Below are 21,912 nucleotides of genomic sequence, written 5' to 3'. Positions count from 1 at the left end.
GAAACCAGGAAGCGGCGGCCGCCATTTTCTCTCTCGCACTCTTAAGGGAGGAAGAATAATCACGGCAAACAACATGTAATGGGACTGTTTAGACAGCTCCTAACCACCTAGCCATGATTAATGGGTCCCCAAAGTTCCCCCAAGGTCAAAAATTCATTTTTATTTTTTTAAGAAAAATCGCCGATTACGCTTACCGTACGCGTACGGTATAAAAAAAAAAAAAAAAAAAAAATTATCCACACTCTCCCCACCCCGTGTGCAAATGGTGCCCGAAGGGCACCATTTGTGCAAGGCATATACCACATATTCGAAAATTTAAAAGCTTACCTTTCACAACGAAGCGCATAATATGTCCTCCATGTGCGCACGGTGCGCGAAGCGCATCGTGCGTACATGGCCCATCCACGGCACTAACTGCGTAAAGTGGGCGCGCGGTGCGCGAAGCGCACCGCGTGCTCACTGTGCGCGCACGGTGCGCGAAGCGCACCGTGCGCGCACGGAACGAACTGCGTTAAGTGGGTGCGCACGCCACGCATGGCGTAAAGTAACTTAGCATTTAAAAAAACGTACAAATTCACTGAAAAAACCATAGGTTTCACACACGTTATAGTTAGGAATTAGCATTTAAAAAACCTTGCAAATTCAGTGAAAAAAACATAGGTTTCACACATGTTATAGTTAGCTGGACATTTTACTGATAAAAAACCAATGAAATTCCCCCGTTATAGTTAGTGCAGGCAACTATAACTCACGCGACCGCAATCCTCTGCTGATGACATATGTGTCTTTATGAAAAAAAAATATTTGTAATATATGTATAGCTAAAATTTAATGGAAGAAGACATGGGCAAATAAGTGTCTAAATACAGTATTAGCATCAGCAGAGGATTGCGGTCGCGTGAGTTATAGTTGCCTGCACTAACTATAACGGGGGAATTTCATTGGTTTTTTATCAGTAAAATGTCCAGCTAACTATAACATGTGTGAAACCTATGGTTTTTTCACTGAATATATATATATATATATATATATATATATATATATATATATATATATATATATATATATATATATATATATATATATATGTATATATCTTTTTTTACATTTTATTTCGGGCGCAACACGAATTCTGTTTTGAAAGTAAACTATGATGTTGCAGAAAGTCTGTAAATGTAGAGACTGCTGTTTCCATAGTTTGAGTATTTATTGTCTATTCAATGAAATCTGTAACTTTTGAAATTATTTTGTTTCGATTGATAAAAAAAATATTTGACAAATAATATTCATAATGAAAATAGTATTTAAAAAAAAAAGAGAAGCCAAGAAGGATGGAGTTCTGGCCTTCTAAATTTCAGATTATAAAAATTATGTTCATTACATAACTGAGTGCCCATCCATCCAGTTCTCAACGCATACAAGTGTGGCCAATATCCACCGGGCCTACGTCATTAATATATGTATTTCAGTATTTCTGTCACGAGCAGGATATTTCAGTGAAAGTGGCGTTACAGGTTTAGATTTCAGCTCTTTACATTTTGTACCAAAAAGTTCGTGCAGTGCAACTTCTTTCCTATTTAACTAGCTACTGCCCTTCATAAAAGCCTGTTGTGTGTATTCCCAGGTACCTCACTGCTGGAAAGCACGAGCCGCACTTGATATCTGCTTTCCTGCACCAGACAGGGACCTATTTAATCCACCCTGACGGCCACCGTCTTGTTCCTATCCACCAGACATACAAGCATTTACAATGCAATGGTCTCGGCATTGGTAAAGTTAGAGCTATTGGCATTGCTCATGACATTATTTTTGTTTATGTTTTTTTTGTTTAAACATTTAAAGAAACGGCATTGTTATTTACAATGTCAATAGCTTAATCTGTGTGTGGGTGCAAATGCAATAGGTCTCGCATTTGAGAGTGATTAAGCTATTGACATTGTAAATAACAATGCAGTTTCTTTAAATGTTTTAAAAACAAAAACATGAACAAAAATAATGTCATGAGCAATGCCAATAGCTCTAACTTTACCAATGCCGAGACCATTGCATTGTAAATGCTTGTTTCAAGGAGGCCTCGAAACAGGTCTCTATCGGGTTCAGTTTTGTGCCCTGGCACAGGCGGTCCGTTTTTTTCCGGACTGCAATGACAGCAGGCAGATCGATGTGCGCGTGCTCACACGGCTTACCAGTGGAGAAGTTAGGGCATGACGCCATGCCAGGGGAGCGTTGTAGGGGAAGGGAAATCCTTTAAAGAGAGTCATTTTCTCTCTGGATTTCCCTTCTCTTTCTGAAACTCAGGAGCAGCAACATTGTCGTGGTGTCACCAGGGCTTTAAGTGGAAGTTTTTTCAATACTATATACAAGCCATAGTTGCTGCTTATTTATCTTATGCAACTAACAACCATTGACAAAGCCAATAGTCCTGACTTGTTCTATTTTTGATGTCACTCGTTGTATCATATAGCTAGATGCAATGAAAGAAACAGCAAAATACAAGTCAGGCGGCCCACTATGCTAAGCACAGATTTTTTAGCTTACGTGTTTTAAGCCACGCCCTTAATTGCATTGGCCACGCCCCTTTGAGAGACCCCACAGTATTTTCATCCCACATAAAGCCCTGCCTCTGAGCATACATGCCAGTTGTTGGATAATGGGATACTCACTCAAACACTGGAACCGGAGATAATGGATGAAGTTCACAAAAGTAAGTTGTCCTCAGAATATTCAATGAGTATCACTGTACAAGAGGTTATGTAGGCGCTCGGTGCTGCAGTCCCATTAGAAGCTCAACTGAAGGTTATTAGCTCAGATTCCATAGGTGATCGCAACAGACGTGCACTCTGGAATCAAGTACTTCCTTTGATGTGGTTTTGTAACAACCTAATTGTCGCTCTTGTATTTTCTTGAAAAAACACAAATTGGTCTCTCGCTTTTGTTTTTTTGTTTTTATTTGAATTTTTAAAAACAAGCAAAGAATACATCAACATTGCACCCAACAGTGCCACATACATTTAATTGAGCAGATTATCTGTGCCGTAACATTGCTACAAGTGCTGATATCAAAACCACACTGCCAGTGAATCCCTTCGCCCATTAGATACCACCCTCTATGATCCCTCTGAGACGGACAGCAGATATGTGGTTAGGAGACCCCAAATGTCTTTTGGCCTTGAGGGCCATCGTAACTCTTACACATATTGTTCCAAATGTTCCATACAGTATGCCAGATCCGAGCGCCACTGCCATTTGGTGGGTACTGCACGTTTGCCCCAGTGCTGAGCAAAACTCTACTTTGCCAACAACAGGGCTGCTGCCACAAACCTGTGAAAATCTGCATCTGGTGTTCCACATCGCATTACGTTCACATCCCCCTCAGACCATATTTGCATAATTTGAAAGGTGTGTAGTACAATTGGTGTAAATACTTAAAGTGTATGATGCCCAAGTTACAGTTCGATGTAGGCATACTCATCTGTCTGCAGCAGAATTCCCAATTGATCAGTTCCAGCGGGCTATCAAGTACTTCATTCCTGTTCCCTAGCCCCTGATCTGGGGTCATTCGTCTATCTGTTTGCACCCCAACATATAATTTAGTGATCAAATTCCTGCACGTGGTACTAGTACTAGTGAGCAAGGTTCACAGTGTGCAGAGAAATGGGGATAGAACTCATTTGGAGCAGCCCTAAGGCGAGGTATGTGAATGTATGCTGCTGGGTCTGTGAGATGTCATTGAGAGCTACAAAATTGCCCCCGGGGTAGGCATCATCTATGGTTTTCAGCCCAGCTCGACCAAGCAGTCCCAGCAGTGTACCATCCTGTGTGACCGATGTGGTGGGGTGAAACTGCAATGGGAGCGCCGGCGCATATAGAGGAATATTGCTGGCTTGCAATCAGAGCGCCTGCCAAGCTTTCGCTGTGGAGTGGACCGTGTTGATTTCCGTTCATGTCATTCCCTCGCGTTTATGTGGCAGTATAGCCTGGAGCTGAATGGGGTAAGCATCATCATGCTCCACTGCAAGGTGTGCCACATAATCATGCAGAACGTACCAGTAGTGTGTGAAATGGGCCTGGGCACACAAGTAGTATATTGTAAGTCAGGTGCATTAAAGCCCCTGAGGCATACAGAAGTTTGAGTGTATCCCATCGGATCCTAGGCTGTTTCCGGGCCCATGTCAGTGTAATCATATGCGCCCGGAGTGTTTAACAAGCATTTGCAATGCAATAGGTCTCGCATTATTAAAGTTTGAGCTATTGGAATTGCTAAATAATGCTAAATAATGCAACACCAATACCTCAAACTTTAATTATGCTTGAAAATGCACAATTTGTGCACTCTTTTTTCCAAAACTTTTTGCTCGCTCGCCGCGATGCACTACGACAATAATTTTACGCGCACCGCTTTCAAATGTCACCAGCCGCCACTGGCCACTTAGCTGGGGATGCCTTACAGCAGGGTGAATATACCAACAGGGGGAGTAAGCAGAGCATGGCACTCGCAGCCCAGACTCACCAGACGGCAGGGCTCAAAATGGACTGACAAGGTAGTGAGTTGGGCCGAACAGTGATGAGAGTCTACCCCCCAACGCGATCAGAGAAAAATCCACAAGAAACTTTATGACCCCAACAACTAAAGGCATCATAAATATGACAAGCAAATGAAAGGACTGGATTGATATATGGCAAAGGTGATTTATGACCTGTCATCTACTTGTGACATATGGCCTGTCATGCAGATGGTCCCTGTCAGATAAAGTATTATGGCCTGCAGAATGATTTATGGGCCTGTCATAATGATTTATGACTGGCCATTGTGAGTTATGAAGGCATCACGCAAAGTATATCATACATGTTAAATACAAACCGCGACTAAGATTTATCACAAGAAAAACAAATGCACACATCTGATGTAACTTTATTTAAAAAATTATGCACGTTATGACATGCGTGTACAGGTTGGAGTGGGCCTAATGCGGGGGTTATAATGCAGGCAGGCCTGGCCCTGGGCCCAGCTCGTCCATGCCTTGTCTACATTTTTTCCTAGAAACTAATATTTCTAATATATGTCCTTTACTGTAGTAATATTCTAATGTCCTAAAGTAAAATGATACTTTTTCTTTTTTTTTGAAGAGTTGTTATCGTATTTTTAGCCTTGTTGTTCTCGCACGATGCACATGCCAGGTAGCTGGATGGCACGGCCCGTTCTCAGGCTGCTAGAACAAAGAGACTCTTGGCTCTGCTCTGGCTCAGCACGACCTGTTAACTTGCTGGCTTGCCCGTCTCTAATATTTTCAAGTCCTGCGGCACTCCGGAGCTCATGAATGTCTCAATGTCAAGGTCCCACGGAGATCCCACGTGGAGAATCAGCTCTCCAATTCTGGAGTTCAGGAAATACACTTTTCATTCATAATCTTTCTGACATGCTTGCCTTTGCAAGACACCGGATGCCAACGGCATCTGCTGTTTTACACCTTGGAGCACAGACATCTGACTCTTTGGTAGTCCGATCACACGTCGTTAATGAAAAAAAGGAAAACAAAATCCTTCCTGTACAATGTTCGCTGTCTGTAATTCATTTTATTAAAGTTTTTTTCCAGGCTGATGGAATCATTAAGCTGAACAGAAGTATCCTGCAGACACCAATCAAACAGCATAGTAGACAACGTTTATTTATGCGTATTTGTAGCCTTTTTCTGATTAAGCAGACACCTGCTGCCCCACGTGAATTCTCCTGAATAAAGACCCGTTTTGTATTGTCACTATGGCGGAATTGCTTGTCGTTCTTTTCTGTAAATAGCACCAGAGCCCGCATTTCACATCTCCCACAGGAGTACCTGTTGGTGCTCACGCTGTAACTGGGGCAGGGGTGCATGTGATTCACGCATGGGAAAAACACACAAAAAACACGTCGTCAGGAAAGTGAATGCATCCCGAGGCTGGGCTTGCTCCAGAGCAGGGAGGTCTCCTCAAAGCGTGCGCTCCGACGCCGTAGAAATAAAAACAAGCAAAAGAGAAAGCAGCTCCATATCCGGGCCGAGTAGGAGACCTGCGAGGGAGGGGGCTGCCCGCGCATGCGCCGTACCTGTAACTTTCGCGTGTTCTGCGGCTCGGGGCTCCTGTGAGCAAAACGGAGCCTCGCGTGTTGCTGCAGTGACCGGCAGGAACAGCAGAGGAGCAGCGCAGAGTCCCAACAGGAGCCGGTAAGTGCTTGGAGCGCGTGTGCGCATTAAAAAAAAAAAAATGAAATTGCATGAGGCTGCTCAGGACGGAAGAGGACAGGAGATGTGCACACCGCGTGGCTGTACGTGCGCGTACACCAACTCAAATCCGCCAAAGCCTGCGCGTGCCCATCTCCTGTCCCACTTCCAACGCGAGTCAGCAACAATAGAGCTCGCTGGCGACAGCAGCGCTTCGCGCTGCGTTCGCCAGGCGAGACCTAAAAAGTCTTGTGGTAGTACAATAGGAATATTAATAAAAAGAAATAGGAACTCAGGCAGCACCACCATCTTCATGATGGCTATCCTGTCTGCTAAGGACAGCAGCTGCCTGGACCACCGGGAGACCTGATCCTCTAAGTACGAAATGGCCCTTCCATAATTGTGCTGTGCCACTAGTTATGGATCACTATGGATCCAAATTCCAAGATATTTAACGGGGTCTGTACTTCACACCAAGGGACAGTCGAGTCGGCATGCTAGAGTACTTGACGTCAGGGGAATATGACCGACTTCGACCAGTTGATGCTCTGACCTTTCCTGTGTTTAGCGCAGTGACAAGAAAAATTCTATTCTCACGTTCACCGGTTGGATTCTAAAAGAAGCACAACATCCCTTTACAAGAAATAAATCAGGTGAGCAAGACTCTGCATAATGATCCTCTGCAAATCTGTTATGTAACCCTCCAGAGAGCATCCACTGACCACCAGTGTACACATGGCACTGGCAGGATCATTAACATATTAATCAATGTATACTTATTTTAAGTGCTAAGGATCGCACTATTGCACTGTTCAGGATGTTGAGAAGACATCCTCAGCATTGTTTGATGCCATCTTTATGTCCTTTTTTGGGATGGAGAGGGGTGGTGCCGGCCCCCACCTTAAAAATAAAAAGTGCTTTTAGACCGCGCTGTACAGCATCACCGTAAGACATTGGCAAAGGTCCCAAAGGAGAATCCTGTTCTCTTTGCCAAGGCCTGTTTTCACAGACCAGCAGCAGTGGCAAATTGCCCTTTCACTTTGCTCTTCTTTCGTTGCTGCATAGAATGTTGACTACAGGGACTTCTTACAAAAGGGGTTCTGGGAAAAAACACCTGAATTGCCAAATGACCAAGCTAGATGAAATGATGGAGCTAAAACCTGTAAGCAATCCTTTGCACCTAGCAAGATAAGTCATATTAACACTTATTAAGGAGTTTGGATTTTTTGGGAGGGAGATGGGGTAATATGACCCGTAAATATTTATCTTCTTGTCTGATATAGTGATACTATTTTATCAACTAGTAGAGGTCTAGAGACAATGTCGGTATCCCTGGCGCCTTGCTAGTTAGTGGCCACAAGTCTGTCATGATAAATTACATTAGGTTTCCGTTGTACCAAACCAAATATACCTTATTACATCTGATACATTTTGAACTGGTAAAAGACAGTTGAAACGTATTAATAACATTTTCATTACCTTTCAGATGGAACACCTTTAGATGGCGTGATCAGTCACCACAATCAAAAAAACTATGATTTATGTCTTCTATGGACTAGATCCTTACTACATGATTTTAATTTTGTTGTCTCGTTTATTGTATTTCTTTGTTAGTTGGCTGGTCAAATAGGCATAACATTGAATCTTTATTATTTAGATCAAGACCGTGTAACACTTTGTGTGGCCATGTTAAAAAATCAGTGGCCATTTTTAAATGAACACCCATTATGGATTTTTAGTTCTTAGGTTATTTCCTAATTATTATTGCCATTAGAGACGAATTAAAATGTAAACAAGAGAAAAAACTTTGATCTTTAAATAATAACATCATACATTTTTTGTTTTATATGTACTACTCTTCTTTTGAGTGTAATTGATTTTTGTTTTTCTTGGTTACTTACATTCTTTTTGTGTTCCTGAAATGTCCGAGTCCCCTAACATGGCCATCAGTTAGTATATGGATCTGTATGTGCGTATGTATGTATGCTACACACACACATACTTATCAAAGCAATACCCTTTCAGGCTTGGAGTGCCTCATAAATTGTGCACACAAGAAAGTAGGGAACTCTGGGAAGTTCACACGTTTTAGTCGGAGAGCAGCTCCTTTATATGGAACCCCCTACTACAACACTATAAAACTTTTATCAATCATATTAATTAAAGAGTTTAAACTCCGCTGCAAATTGGGCAATTGGAGTTTCCATGTCCGATGTGCTTCCAACTGTAGTACACCAATAAGAATTTTGCTTTTTTTTACCATGCTAGAAAATCTCTATCTATTTTGCTTGAACACAAACGCAGCTACATATGCGCGTGTATATTTACTCTCTATACTGTAATCGAATTCATTGCATCTTAGGGTCATAAGCTGCAGATGCTCTGGGGATGTAACATATGCCACGAGCTTCCGGTGGTTTGTGCTCAGCTGCATTTTAGTGCAGTCAGTGGCCTTCCAGACATATGGCTGCACTGCAATTATAAAAAATATTGTGGAGTATGCATTCCTCTAGTTTAAAAGTGTGAACAATAAAGTTAAAGGGGTCTTTTGTACTACAGGTGGAGCATTTAATGTGTCGGAGAATGTTAATTTATGTGCCATATTTAGATACAATCCATCGGATCGTTTGCATAACAAGATTCATTGGTTTATTTGGAAGCAATGTGATACCAATGTAGCCAAGTGTGTGGTTAGAATATACAAAACCCTGGTTGTCGATCACTATTGTTGGTTTTTTGTCACTTTAAAACTCTCAAAATAACCGATAAAATGGTGCTGGTGTGTACGGCGTGTATGTGCCTTGGACGGGCACCAAAGCACACCTGTAAAGACAGAGCCCACATTGTCGATCGTGCATTGGTTTATGTATGAAATAGCCTGAGCCACTTCCTCTTGTTAGAGACTTCCTGAATCAGACTGCATGACAGGGCCGGACTGGCCATAGCGGGCACAGGGCGTTTCCCCGGTGAGCCGGAAGGGTAGGGGCCGGTTTTGTACCATTGGGGTCGGTTTTATTAAAGGGGGTCAGTTTTGCAATAAGCTTTTTAAATAATTTTTTCTCTTTTTTTTATTCTTTCAGATTTTCCTACTTGAAATTGGAAAAATAAACCATGCCTTTTATAAAGATTGATTATATTAAATACATGTTTTGTTGAGATTCTTTAAGGTATGTTTTCTTTCCCTACAGTATTTTGACTTATTTCCTTTTTACGTTTTTAACCTATGCTTTTGAAGCACACACTTGCAAAGCCAGTAGTATAACACTTGCATTATAAATGTGAGTGTTATTTGATTTGCTAATGCTTTTTTTTTACTGTCTGTTCACTCCTTACAGCACACAATACAGCCAGGCAACACCTCGCCTCTCTCTTTCCATCTTCTGCAGGTTCAGGACAGATTACGCATTCAGGAACATTTATGTTAATACAACTATAGGAACGGTATTTCCAAAATAAAGAAACTTTTATAATGTTGTTCCCAATACTTCCTGGGCAATGCTATCACCGACCAGGTGGGCTGTATTAAATTTGTTGGGGTGCGCCTGCTGGTTTAAGGCCCTTCCTCTGCTGGTTCAGGCCAGCTTCACTGTAGGTGTTCTGTACAAGCAAACATATGGGATTAAATAAGGAGGTTAGGATAACAAATATTTGGGGGATTTAATTTACCCAGTAAATTACACAGAGTGGAGGAGGTGTTAAACTGGGGGAAACTAAATAAGAGGCTTTTTTGGGGTTCCCGAATAGCTTTTTTGGGGTTCAAGAATCATGAGACTCCCTCGTTAATCAGTTCTGCTGGCACCCATGCTGTTTATGTTTTGACAATACAAAAAATACTTCTCATTTCATGTACTTTAGTTCTTTGACTGCAGCAGCTCTTTGGATAGTGATTAAATAGGCTAACTCTTTCACGCCCCTGCTCTGACATGTCCTAGCCCGGGTTACCAGAAGATTCACTCAACCATGTCATCAGGTTCACATGACTATTGTATGCTCTATCGGGAAAACAAAGGAGAAACAACTTTGTTATCTCGTGCTGCTCAAATCATGAAGGAGTCCTGGAAGTTCACCTAAATTACTATCTGAACCTACAGAGATTCTCTTGAGCAAGGTGCGCTGCAACCCGTTTGTGGTCCAGGAATCTCGAACCTCTCCCAGGATATGTCTAAGAGGGCCCAGGGTGACCTTCAAAATATAGTTCTACCTGTACAAAGATTTCTATCATAGTTACCTGCATCCAACATCAGCTTCTGGCCTCCACCCTCCTTCTCCAATCAGCTCCTGACTCCTGTGTTTCTCTGCCCCTGACCACGACTCCAACTGACCAACTCTGTCCTCACCTCAGCCAGGGCTCCAAGTGTCCACGCTGATATCACAGTCTCCGCACCTCTGGCTGGTACTGGAACATTCTGCACAAGATCACCCACTTACCTCTGTCATTGAGTCACATGAAGAAAACCCTGAGAAATGCAGCCTCTAATCAGTAGACAAACCTATGCTGTGAGGAAGGTTGTCTAGATCAAATGACACTAAAACATAAGTTTAGGTAACAGAATTACCTCTGCTGGGGCAGTTACCCCTCTGCCAGTACTAGAATTGTTGTCTTCATAGATTCTACTGCTGTGCTGGTGAAACAGACAGGCAGTAAGGAATGAGAGTGCTGAGACTTTGGGGGTTTTCATGGTAGGTTGCACGACAAACGTCATGTTTTCACGCTAGACGCATTCATTGTGTCCATGGTAACATTGGCTAGCTTAGTCTGTTTGAGAAGTTGCAGCCAGGGGCTAGCAGAAAGAGCAGAGCTGGCGAGGGCGGGGGTGCAGGTGATTGAAGAGCTGTTTGCAGAGTGGAGAAGGAAGGCTTCCAGGCAGGCTTGTCAAGAATTGATTGGGATTAGGGCAGCGACGTGGGTAAAGAAAGCGTTAGGGGCACAAAAAGATGTGGAGTGCTTTATAACGGATTTGATAGACAAAGGGCATGACGACAGTCGCGATAGCAGGAATGTTGGCTGGTGTGACCTTTTATGGCAAGTGGTCATATGACAAAAGCAGAGGATATAGATTGCAGGTTTTTAGGGTTCTGGATCGTAAATCAACAATGGTTACTTCACAGATTTTAGAGACGGTGTTAAGTCTAGTGTCCGATAATTGTCTTTGGGAAGATGTGTTATTTGTTGCTTTCAGGGATTCTGAATTGCTAAGTGGCAGACATTTTGAAAGGTTGTGGTTCGGGACGTTGAGCTAAAGGGCTAATAAATTAGTGATTAATTTGAGACAGTCTTTACAGACTAGACCAGGATATAATGAAACAGTGAAGGGGTTATCAAAACATCAAAATAAGCTACAGTTGACTAATTTCCAACTGCTAAAGCTTTTTTGGTATGTTTGACGAGGCTGGGGTTGTTGGAGTCAACACGAGACAAACTCCTTTAGGGTGGGAGCAGCAACCGAAGCGAGTAGGATGAGTTTCTCTGAGAGGCAAATGAGTAGAGGACACAGTTTTGAATCTGTAGTGAGTCATTCATTTATTGTCTGCCAAACAAGTGGATAGGAGACCTTTTAGCTGAGTCACTGGAATTATGCGATCGGGCAGGCTGCGGCGTCTTTCCGCATAATTATAGATTAGCCACATTTGCCACATAATCCACTGCTGCATAATCTGCAGAGTTCTAACTAAATAAATGTTGTCTTTAGCTCAAAAAGGTTCAAAAATTACTAAAAGCGCAGCAACACGTGTTGCCACGCAGAGGAAGGCCCTTCCCAAAGCTTGACTGGTCACCTTTCTGTTTGCTTATTGCTATATTTGACTGTTAAACTGAAACAAAAATAAGGTGCAACCAATGCCTAGCCAGTGTTAACAAGTATAAAAATGAGAAAATAATGATGTTAACACTATCATAAAATGTACCGCATTATGCTGCATAATTTGTCTTTTTTTGACACTTAATTTACTCAACCCTGCCGCATAATTTGGCCCCTCCCTGCTGCATAATTCCAATGGCCCTGCCTGTTAGGAAACTGTTCACTTTCAGTACAAACACAGTAGGTAGATTGGAGAGGAACAGTGAAGATGCATCAGAGATGGTCTTTGCCCACACTAACAGAACTACACAAAGGGAGGGTTTCCCTGAGGTATTAGTGATACATTTGGTAAAGAATGATCTAGTTCGGTTGAAGGGGGGTGACTTTACTGAAACAAAAAGGCAGAGAGATGTTAGGGTGCTGAGGAGGCAGCGGGCAGGTACATGCATTGTGTGGAGGGAGCTGGTGCTTAGACCGGCATGGAAGAAACACTGAAAACATCTGCAACACAGAAGACAAGGAGGGAGTGAACAGAGAGAAGAGGGCGTTATTATGTTTTAGTACAAGGTGTTTCAGGAGGATGGCGCGCACTTGGCCTTCCTTAGGAATTAATATGATCTTTTGGAGTGAAGGGAGACAGTGATAAATCTAGTGGGGGGCAGGTTGCGAGGTTAGATTTAAGGCAAGAGTGATGCAGGAGGAGTACAAGTGTGAGCAAGGTGTACATGGGACAGGAAAACTCTTCAGAACTTTTTTCCTGGGAGCAGAAAATTGACGAGTTCGAGGGACAGCTGAAGAGTTGACTTGGACCACGAGAAGGGAGCTTGAGAGGGAGGGGTGCTGATCGATGTGACTTGAGAAACACTGAAATAAAAAATTGAGGAGTGTGGGAGTTATGTGCAAGGAAGAGCAGACATGTATTGGATGAGAAACATTTTAAAGACACTACTTGCACAGCAATTCTTGGGGGACTAATAGTAATCGAAAGGTGTGTGCGGCTGAGTCACGTGGTATATCTATGTGGGAGATGTTTAAGGGTGCTTGGCTGTCATGCGATTCATGTGCATTGGTGAGGTGTTTTGTTTAGCCTGGTAGAAGTTGCCATGGTATTATATTCTTAGCACAGACCTTTCTCATTAAAGTACCTTTTCCACACTTCTCACATCTGCCTGTCGCGACTGTGCTGTCTTGCTTTAAACAAAAATACATATCCAAAATCACAATTTTAACCTGACACACATTGGATTCCACATAGGTGACATTAAATTGCAGTATTCCTAGTATAGCCTACAAAATAATGTCTTCACCCAATGTATGCACGTTTGTAGTTTGCGCCTTCACTGGGAACAGTGCCAGCCTACCCAGCACCCGTGCCACCTTGCGGGAACAGTGCCAGCCTGCCCAGCACGCTGTGCCAGGCCGTCTCCCCACGCTGCTTGTTTAATGTAGCAACGATAGGCTGTTCCTGCACTAAACATTTTATCTCCCTGTCTAAATCTCTATACATGTCTCGGTTATTTGTGGAACGCATACAAGGTTCTCGCTGACATCCGCATTGCATTCTTTAGGGTTTATTGGACTTGTTGTGTTTTTTCGCGTCTTCTTGTCAAGCTGTTTCTCGGGAGGGTGCATCAGGTGTGTGCCGCTAATCAGTGCTTTTGGAGGCCCTCAGAGTGCAGCATGCCTGGGGTCCGGGGGATAAACACTGCCTTCTGATTGCATTACTTTGCGCCGCTTAAAATAGAAACCAATTTACGGTGTCTCTCTGTAGAATTCCCGCCAAGAACTCGACAGCCAAGGTCTTCGTCATGGTTCGCGCCCTGAGCTCGTGCGGGGACAGTTGGCTGATGTGAGGAGCTTCAGGGCGTGAACCCTGCTCGAAATGCCCCTCCACTTGGGCCAGGGCATTTGGCCACATTTGATGAAGAATCATCTCTATAGTCAACAAACATTGACAAAATCAATAAATAGGTCTGTCATTGGTCGTCAATCCTTTGGCGTTGTCAGTGCTTGTTTTGTCCTATTTTTTGTAAAACGTTATTGTTGGGGGAGTTGCAAGGCCCGCGCCAATATATTAAAACACACTGACTGAAAGCAAAAATATGTATTGTCTCAACCAGCACCTGTTGCCGTTGTAGTCCATGGCACATTGCTCTGTGCGTTCTTCTTGATCTCCACTTCTTGTAAAAAAAGCTGTTTCCATGTTTACCATTGTCAACAATCAATTCCAAACGCTGCCTGAAGTTTAACACTGCCATAATATATATTATTGCTTCCCGACTACGTCCTTTCAGTCTTAAAACAATGGACCACTCATTACATTATCTACCCAGGTTCATACTCCTCCTCACAGTCTCTGTTTCTAATGATAATGGTAGAGGAGAGCGGGCCACTGAAAGCTCAAACCAAGCTCAAGCCAAAATGCTGACTGCTCAAGATTTTCTGGGATTCTTAAGCCCAAAATGAGCCGAGCTTTTACTGAAGGTGATGTGGCTAGTCGCTACATCTGCCGACCAGATATCATCTGGTTCAAATCCCGACCTCGGCTGAATATCCCATGAATCCTGGCAAATCTCCTTGTGCTGTAAAAAAGTATAACATAGGCTATGTCTGTTGTTAGGAGCTGTTATGTCCTTGGGCCAGTGTTTGCCCTATGTCAAACTGCCAAAAATAAAATGTGAATACGGCCCGTCATCCAGGCTCTAATCTCATCCTCCACGAATTAAAGGACAAAGCATTAAACTTTGATGTCAGAAAGAGATATCCGTCAAGTCTGGGGTCAATCCCAGCTTCCCTGCTTTACCAAACTGTGTGATCCTAGGCAAATATTTTATTTAATCGAACTTCTTTTGTGTTCAGTATCACACATGAGGGCACCTTCAGATACAGGAGATCAGAAGGTGCGCTGCACAAAAAAAGGTGTGTTGGGTTTGATTTCATAGGCTATGAAGTTGCTCCCTCAGGACGGGGCAGGAAGTTTCTCATTTCTTGTTTACAAACTCACTTTTAATAAATACTTTAAAAATAATATGTAATAAAAAAATAGTACGAATGGCCCTACATGATGGCGGTACTCCGCAAAATGGGCTTCGGCCCACGCTTTATGGCATGGGTTCGCCTCCTATACCCGGAGCCCCTGGCCCAGGTGGTAGTCAACAACAAGGTTTCTGACTACCAGACAGGGATGCCCGCTCTCGCCTCTCCTATTTGCGCTCTCCCTTGAGCCACTGGCGGCGTGGATCCGGCAGGACATCTACCTCACAGGGATACGATGGACGGACGGCTGGGAGGACAAAATCTCGCTATACGCCGATGATATCCTCCTTTACTTATCCCAACCGCAGAGATCTATAGTGGCAGCGATGGATATATTTACTAGTTTTGGGCGGAACTCGGGGTTCCGCATCAACTGGAACAAATCCGTCCTCTATGTCCTCCATGGCAGCCCTCCCATGCTTCCCAGCGACTGCCTGCTTACCGTGGCGGAGTACGGCTTCAGGTACCTCGGAGTGTTTGTCACTCTGGATAAGACGCTCCGGTATGAAAAGAATTTACTGCCGCCACTGCGACGGCTCCAGCGTGACTCAACTTCCTGGCAGCGACTGCCATTGTCACTGCTTTAAAATGATGGCGCTCCCTAGATTTTTATACGCCCTCCAAAACTATCCAGACTTGGTGCCCAATTCCTACTTTGTGGCTATAGAGGCGGCGCAGCGAGCCCTCCTTTGGTCGGGTACGCCTAGAATAGCGCTGCGAAAACTCACGTTGGGATGGTACGACGGGGGGATAGCCCTCCCGGATATCCGCAAGTACTATTGGGCCGCTCACCTCTCGGCGATCAATCAGGGGACGTATAATGATGGGAATGACCCAGGTTACGGGATGGACAGATGGTTGCTCCCGGGGGGGAATTACGATGTCGCGCTGTACTCTAAACCCGGCAAGTTTCAACTCACCGGACCGACGAAGCACTCGGTGCAAATATGGCACGCTGCACATCGTAAGTTGGGCTGGTCCAACACTTTGACCCTGGCCACCCCCCTGTGGGCGTCGGAGAGACTGGGAAGCCTGGGTCACACAAAGGGGTTCCGTAGCTGGGACCTTATCGGGATCTCCCAGGTGAAGGACCTGTCGGGGCCCGAGGGGATCAGATCTTTTGCTTACTTACAGGAAACGTACGACTTGGCGCCTACGGAGTATTTCAGATACCTGCAGATTAGACACTCCCTCCAAGCTAACATTCCACCGGGGACTCGACCCCCGCAGGCCTTCCCGCTCGAAGATCGGCTGCTTGACGGACACATGCCGGAGCATGCCATCTCGCTCACGTACAAAAAACTGATAAATAACCCCCCCTGATCCACTCGACTCCCTGAAAGAGAAGTGGGTGGCTGATGGACTTGAGATTGACGACGAGGAATGGGTTACCGCTCTGGCGTCCCCAAGGGAGGTGGCGATATCGGCTAGACTCCGGCTCGTGCAGCTTAAAATATTGCACAGAGTATACGTTTCCTGCACAAGACTTCAGGCGATGGGAGGGGGGGGAGGGGCTCTGCCGTCGGGGGTGTGGGGCGACTGGTTCCTTTTTCCATATCTTGTGGGAATGCCCAGGGGTGCAGAGGTACTGGAGGCGAGTTGTGTCCTGCATGCGGGAGGTGTGGGAGGTTGACCTTCGCACAGAGGCTAAGAGATGTATACTGAACATATGGGAACCCACGGACTTATCTACACGGGGGAGACTTTGGGTCACGCTTGGGCAAATGGTGGCGAAAAGAAACATAGGTCGTCTGTGGGGTGCATCGACGCTGCCGAAATTGGTGGACTGGCAAAAAGACATGGATTGGTGCATGTTGCAGGAGAAGACCGTATACACGGCACGGGGGTGCCCCAGAAAGTGGGGGGAGATGTGGTCGCTTTGGAACGCCTACAGAGGTGACATATGTGAGCCTCCGCAGGCCCGCCTGCCCGGCCTGGAGATTATGGACTGAATCTAGCCTACTTTCAGAACTACTGTGCATACGTCTAGTCCTACACTGTCGCTGTATGTCGCCGGTGCTGCGGCAACTCTGCTATCTTGGTGAAACAAAATTTTCTTTTGTGACCTTGTTCTGTTCTTGTAAACAATAAAAAGAGTTAAAAAAAAAAAATAGTAAAAGCTTCTGCGTGCTTACAAAATACACTTTAATGAGTTTTTAAGAATCTTATCTTACCCTAACGTAATGTTTGTTGCATGATTTACAGGACATTTTCCGTGCTCAGCTCGTGCACAGTTTTTTAGAGCCAAAGCCGACCCTTGGCTCGGCTCTGGCTTGGCTCTTCCTGATAACTTGTTGACTTGCCCACCTCTACATTACGGACTTTGCTTCTGTTTTAGTTGTTGAAAATTAAAGTGTCCACATACGTTTCCAGTGACTGAGCAAGTGGAAAGATTGGAAAAAAATTACCTCTGGAACCTATAAATTGGAGATCAAGTCTGCATTTCAAGATATCTTAAAGGGTTAAGACACCTGTGGCAGAGATCCTTGTGTGCCCATCAATTCTGAGGGGGTCATATTAACAGTAAGATAACTGTAGTGGTTAACACACTTCTGGGAGAGTTCTGTGTATCATCCAGTCACAGGGGTGACCCTTAAGGTAGCATAGAGGGTCAATGTGCCTGCTGCAAAGCACATTATGTAACAAACAAATAACAGATTTTTATTAAAGTAGACAGTTAAGTGGGCTACTGCTTTTGACACTAAGATAATTTTACTACTTTCAGTTCATAAGTTGAAATCCTTCTAGTAAAGCACAGTGGTCTATTTCTGGCATCAAGGAGTTGCATGAAAACTGTAAGTTGTGGGTTTAACTTCTTTTTGGTTTTTTCTCAATCTGTTGAAGTTCTATGATTGCAAAGAAGGGGGTTCATTTTGGAGGTAATAAAGTTGTGTTAGTACAGACATCCACAATCACTGCATTATGTTTTATATCCTCACTTTGTGTTTCTAGCGATCATTCACTCTTAACATATAATGTCTACAAATATGGATGATATGGGATCCCTGCCCCTTATAGCCCTCATTGTCTTACGTAACATTTTCTGTACCTTGATTCACACACTTGTATGATTTAGTGTACCCCTGTGTGTGATGTAAATCACACTAACACCCTACACTGGGATGAGTAGCACTGTAATAGAATTAAATAAAAAAGTAGGTCCTATTTAAATAATAATTTATGTAATTGCTCATACACACAGATGCATTTTGCATTCCTACAGTGCATGAACAACACTTGCATAGGGTGTTGAATAAAGTCAGAATCCTACCTCCAAATCGTGGTGTATCCAAAGTACTTGAAAAGTGAAAAGCTGTGTGTCTTTGTTTACTTCCATTGCATTGGCAAGTAGGTAATAAGCTCTAGATAGCTTTCAGCCAGGGTGATACTTGAATAAAACTGCGTAGTTCTCGCAAGACGTACGTTGGACGTAGGGGTTTGTTGGAGAGAGACCATGGCGAGGAGGAGGAGGGCAGCCCGAAGACGCCACAGTACAGGTAAGTGCCTTTTTTCTTTTAACATTTGTGTTTTAATATTTTTTATTAGGGGGGTGGAGACGGGGAGCCTCTTTTTGTCGGGGGGGCTGGCTAACTCCGCTCCACTGCAGAGTCGGAGTTTTGCCCAAACTCCGCGTTCTCAGTGGAGCGTGGAGTTGGTAAAACTCCGCACACTCCGCTGGCGGAGCGGAGTTCTCTGCCTGCACTTAGTCAAAACACTACCTTGGGTTAGGCTGGTACATAGAGCTTGTCCACAACCCCTTTCATGAATCCATGGAATTTGACAGCAAGACAAATGTGAGGCCAGCATACCATTCTGTGACTCCACGGCTACCCTCCTCGCCTGGGCGCATACTAACTTGTGGAACACTTCTCCAGGCATCTGCAAGCATGGTGATGCCAGGGAAGCTCAGGCAGTGCAAGCCCTCAGCAATGTGCTGGCCCATCAGTGGAAGCTGAGCTTCCTCCTCTGTGACTGGAGTGATGCCTCTGATTAGTTCCCATTTGAAGTCTGGGTACAGTTACAACAGATACTTTCCATGTTATATTATGTGCCTTCCTGCGGATGACCTTTATGTGACTTCTAGGTGGACTTGATAGTCTCTTAAATATATGTGGGTTGCTTGAGGTTTTGAGGAATCTATGTTGTCTTGTGCGTTTCTCCCATGTCGTTTTGAGACAGACAACATGATTGCATAGTGGCCTTTCGAGCCTGAACCTTACTGTGAGTTTCACTTTAATTGGTGACTTCCTTATATGCCTTTTGATGGTGACTGGTGATTTTGCAATCTGTATCTTCATGTGGTTTACGCCTATGCTGCTTCTTGGTGTTCACCATAGACTCTAGACTCCAAATTACTAGTTAGCTCCCTTAGACATTTTCCCCTGGTGGTTATGCATCTACTTTTCAATTGTGCCTATCCCACAGAAGTGGACTGTAGGGCAGTGCTTAATTTGTAAAAATCTAAGTGGCAGGGTCCTCATCAGGAGGCCACTGCAGTGGGCACCACATATTGTCCCTGCCAGCGCAGCCAATGACAGTACCAACACAACTACTAACCATCACACTCCTACAAGTGTGACAATTCAGACTATTCCAGGCCCCAATGCTATGAGAAAGGCATTTGTGGCAGGTAGTAGTCATTTTTAAAGCATATTGACCTAATAATTAACTGTTGTTGTGGTCATCCTTAAACTAGCGAGACAGCGCCACCTTGTGGCAGATTGTTACAAGTTCCAGTGTTGACAATGAAGTGCTGGTGCCCAGCACTGGAAAGTAGAGGCTCAAATTAAGCACCACCTAGGGACTGTTGCACTACTTGGTCGTTTTGGAAGTTGTGTTTCCTCATAGTTGCACCTACACCACTTTCAGGTGGACTCTAAAGAATCTTACTCACTTGGAGTTGTTTTGTAAGATGTGTCCTCCTGGAAGTTGCATCTTCCTGGAAGTTGTGTACTCCAGGGAGTTGTACCATTACTGTTTCTAGGTGTGGAGCATACTCTCTTAATTTACTTAAGCTTAATTTAACTAACTGAATGAACAAATTACACCCCTTGTATTGAGAGCATAACCAAGTGACTGTCTCTTTGTGCAACTCTTTGGAGTGTTCCCTTAAAAGAGGTATGTCTAAAGAACCGTGATGGGACAAGTATCTCATCCATTGTGGCTGCGCCAAGGTGCGCTGCACAAGATCTTCTCCTTCGAAGTTTAGTTTAAATATGGGGATGTGGAGTAGCCTTTTGTCTTTACTTCCTCAGCTCTGCTGGGGTTATGTAATTAAATCTGGTTTGCCAAGTAGAGCGGTGCAAGGTTATTGACACACGTTTACATCCAGAAATACATTATGAAATTGATTTCATCCTGAAATGGGGCCAACTGAATTGATAATTCCAGCCTCTGAGGGGTGATATTTCCTGCCTCGTCCTGACATCATTTTTTGCTGTCGCTCTTTGAACCCTCTGACATTTGTCTAATTGAATTGCTCTAAGTCCTGCATTAAGTCATTTACAATTGGCTTGCCTGGAGTTTCTTCCAGCATCTACCACCAAGGTTTTATGTGAGTCGCAGTGCCTAATTTGTGCCTGTGTTTGCCGTTACCTGGCACCGGCACTCATTTCAAGGGTCCGGCACTTTCTGTACTTCTTGGTTGAACAGAGTTGGACTCTCAGGAAGCACAGCGCACAAGCAGCACTGAAGGTGAAGCGCGTTCCAAAATGAACCAGCAGGTTGCAATTTTGCCACTAGCACTTATGGCATGGTGCTGCACACAAATAAGTCAGAGAACCTCTATGACCATTCTGCTCCCAAACCTGGGCTCACCACACACCAAAGAACCACAAAACTATCTCTAAGAGTTGGCCAGAGAATTTGTGGGAAGAGTCCAGCCTGAAGTCTGGCTTGGCTCTAAGAGTCCAAGTATGAGCCAAGCCAGCAATGCAATTCTCTGTGGGAATCATGAATTTTAGCCTCCTTGTGCGAATGTGAAAATGATTGCACAATCAATCAATCAATTTACTTATGACTTGCACTTTTTGCTTTTTTTAAGTATGGATATTTGATGTACTATGGAATTTTAAAGCTGTCTATGAATGTATATCCTTTCTTAATTGTTCTTAATGTAAGACTATTTTTAAATTGTATGCGTATTCACGGTTATTTGCAATATTTCTATGTACTTTATGGTCTATTCCTAATCAGACCGAATAAAGATATTGATTGATTGACTGCACAATCCCTTTTGTAAGGTCACATATCTGAATCTCAAAATATCAGCCTTCATATAAAGTACAATAAATACATTGCTGCACTGAGCAGAGAGACTCAGTTATTTGGTACATGGGTATATCATTATGCCCACCTCTCAGTTTTTAATGTTTTAGAACAGGATTTAAATTTAGATTAGCTCTACTGTTCCTTTGTGATTTTAAGCCAAGTTATGTGTTTCTCTCTGGTACTGGAAACAACATGATTTTAAATTTTTTCTATTACTTTCTGTCCACTGTTGCCTCCCTCCAGGGTATTACAGGCAAACATTGCAAATAATTATTTTGTCCCATCTTCTCCATTTTGTCTAATGCCTGCATAGGAATGTTGACAGGTAAATATGCCGATAAGGGATTTATTTAGGCGTACTTTGTTAAACAGTTAGTATAACAATGGGTCAAGGTTCCAACCGGTAACGTGCAGTTCAAGAATCCTCAATTCAATTGTTAATTTCTTCCTAGATGATCTATAAAAGATACTAATGAAACGAGTGTGAATAAAAAGGGCACAAAGAATTAAAGAAACACAAAAATAACCGAGGTTACAAAACAATTCTGTGCTGCTAATACCTCAGAGTCATTGATTTGACCATCTATTCCAAACAAAAATACATAAATAGAAAA

Source organism: Triturus cristatus, chromosome 7 (genome assembly GCF_964204655.1).
Source record: "Triturus cristatus chromosome 7, aTriCri1.1, whole genome shotgun sequence".
In the NCBI taxonomy this organism is placed as follows: domain Eukaryota; kingdom Metazoa; phylum Chordata; class Amphibia; order Caudata; family Salamandridae; genus Triturus; species Triturus cristatus.
Note: the sequence above shows the minus strand (reverse complement) of the source record.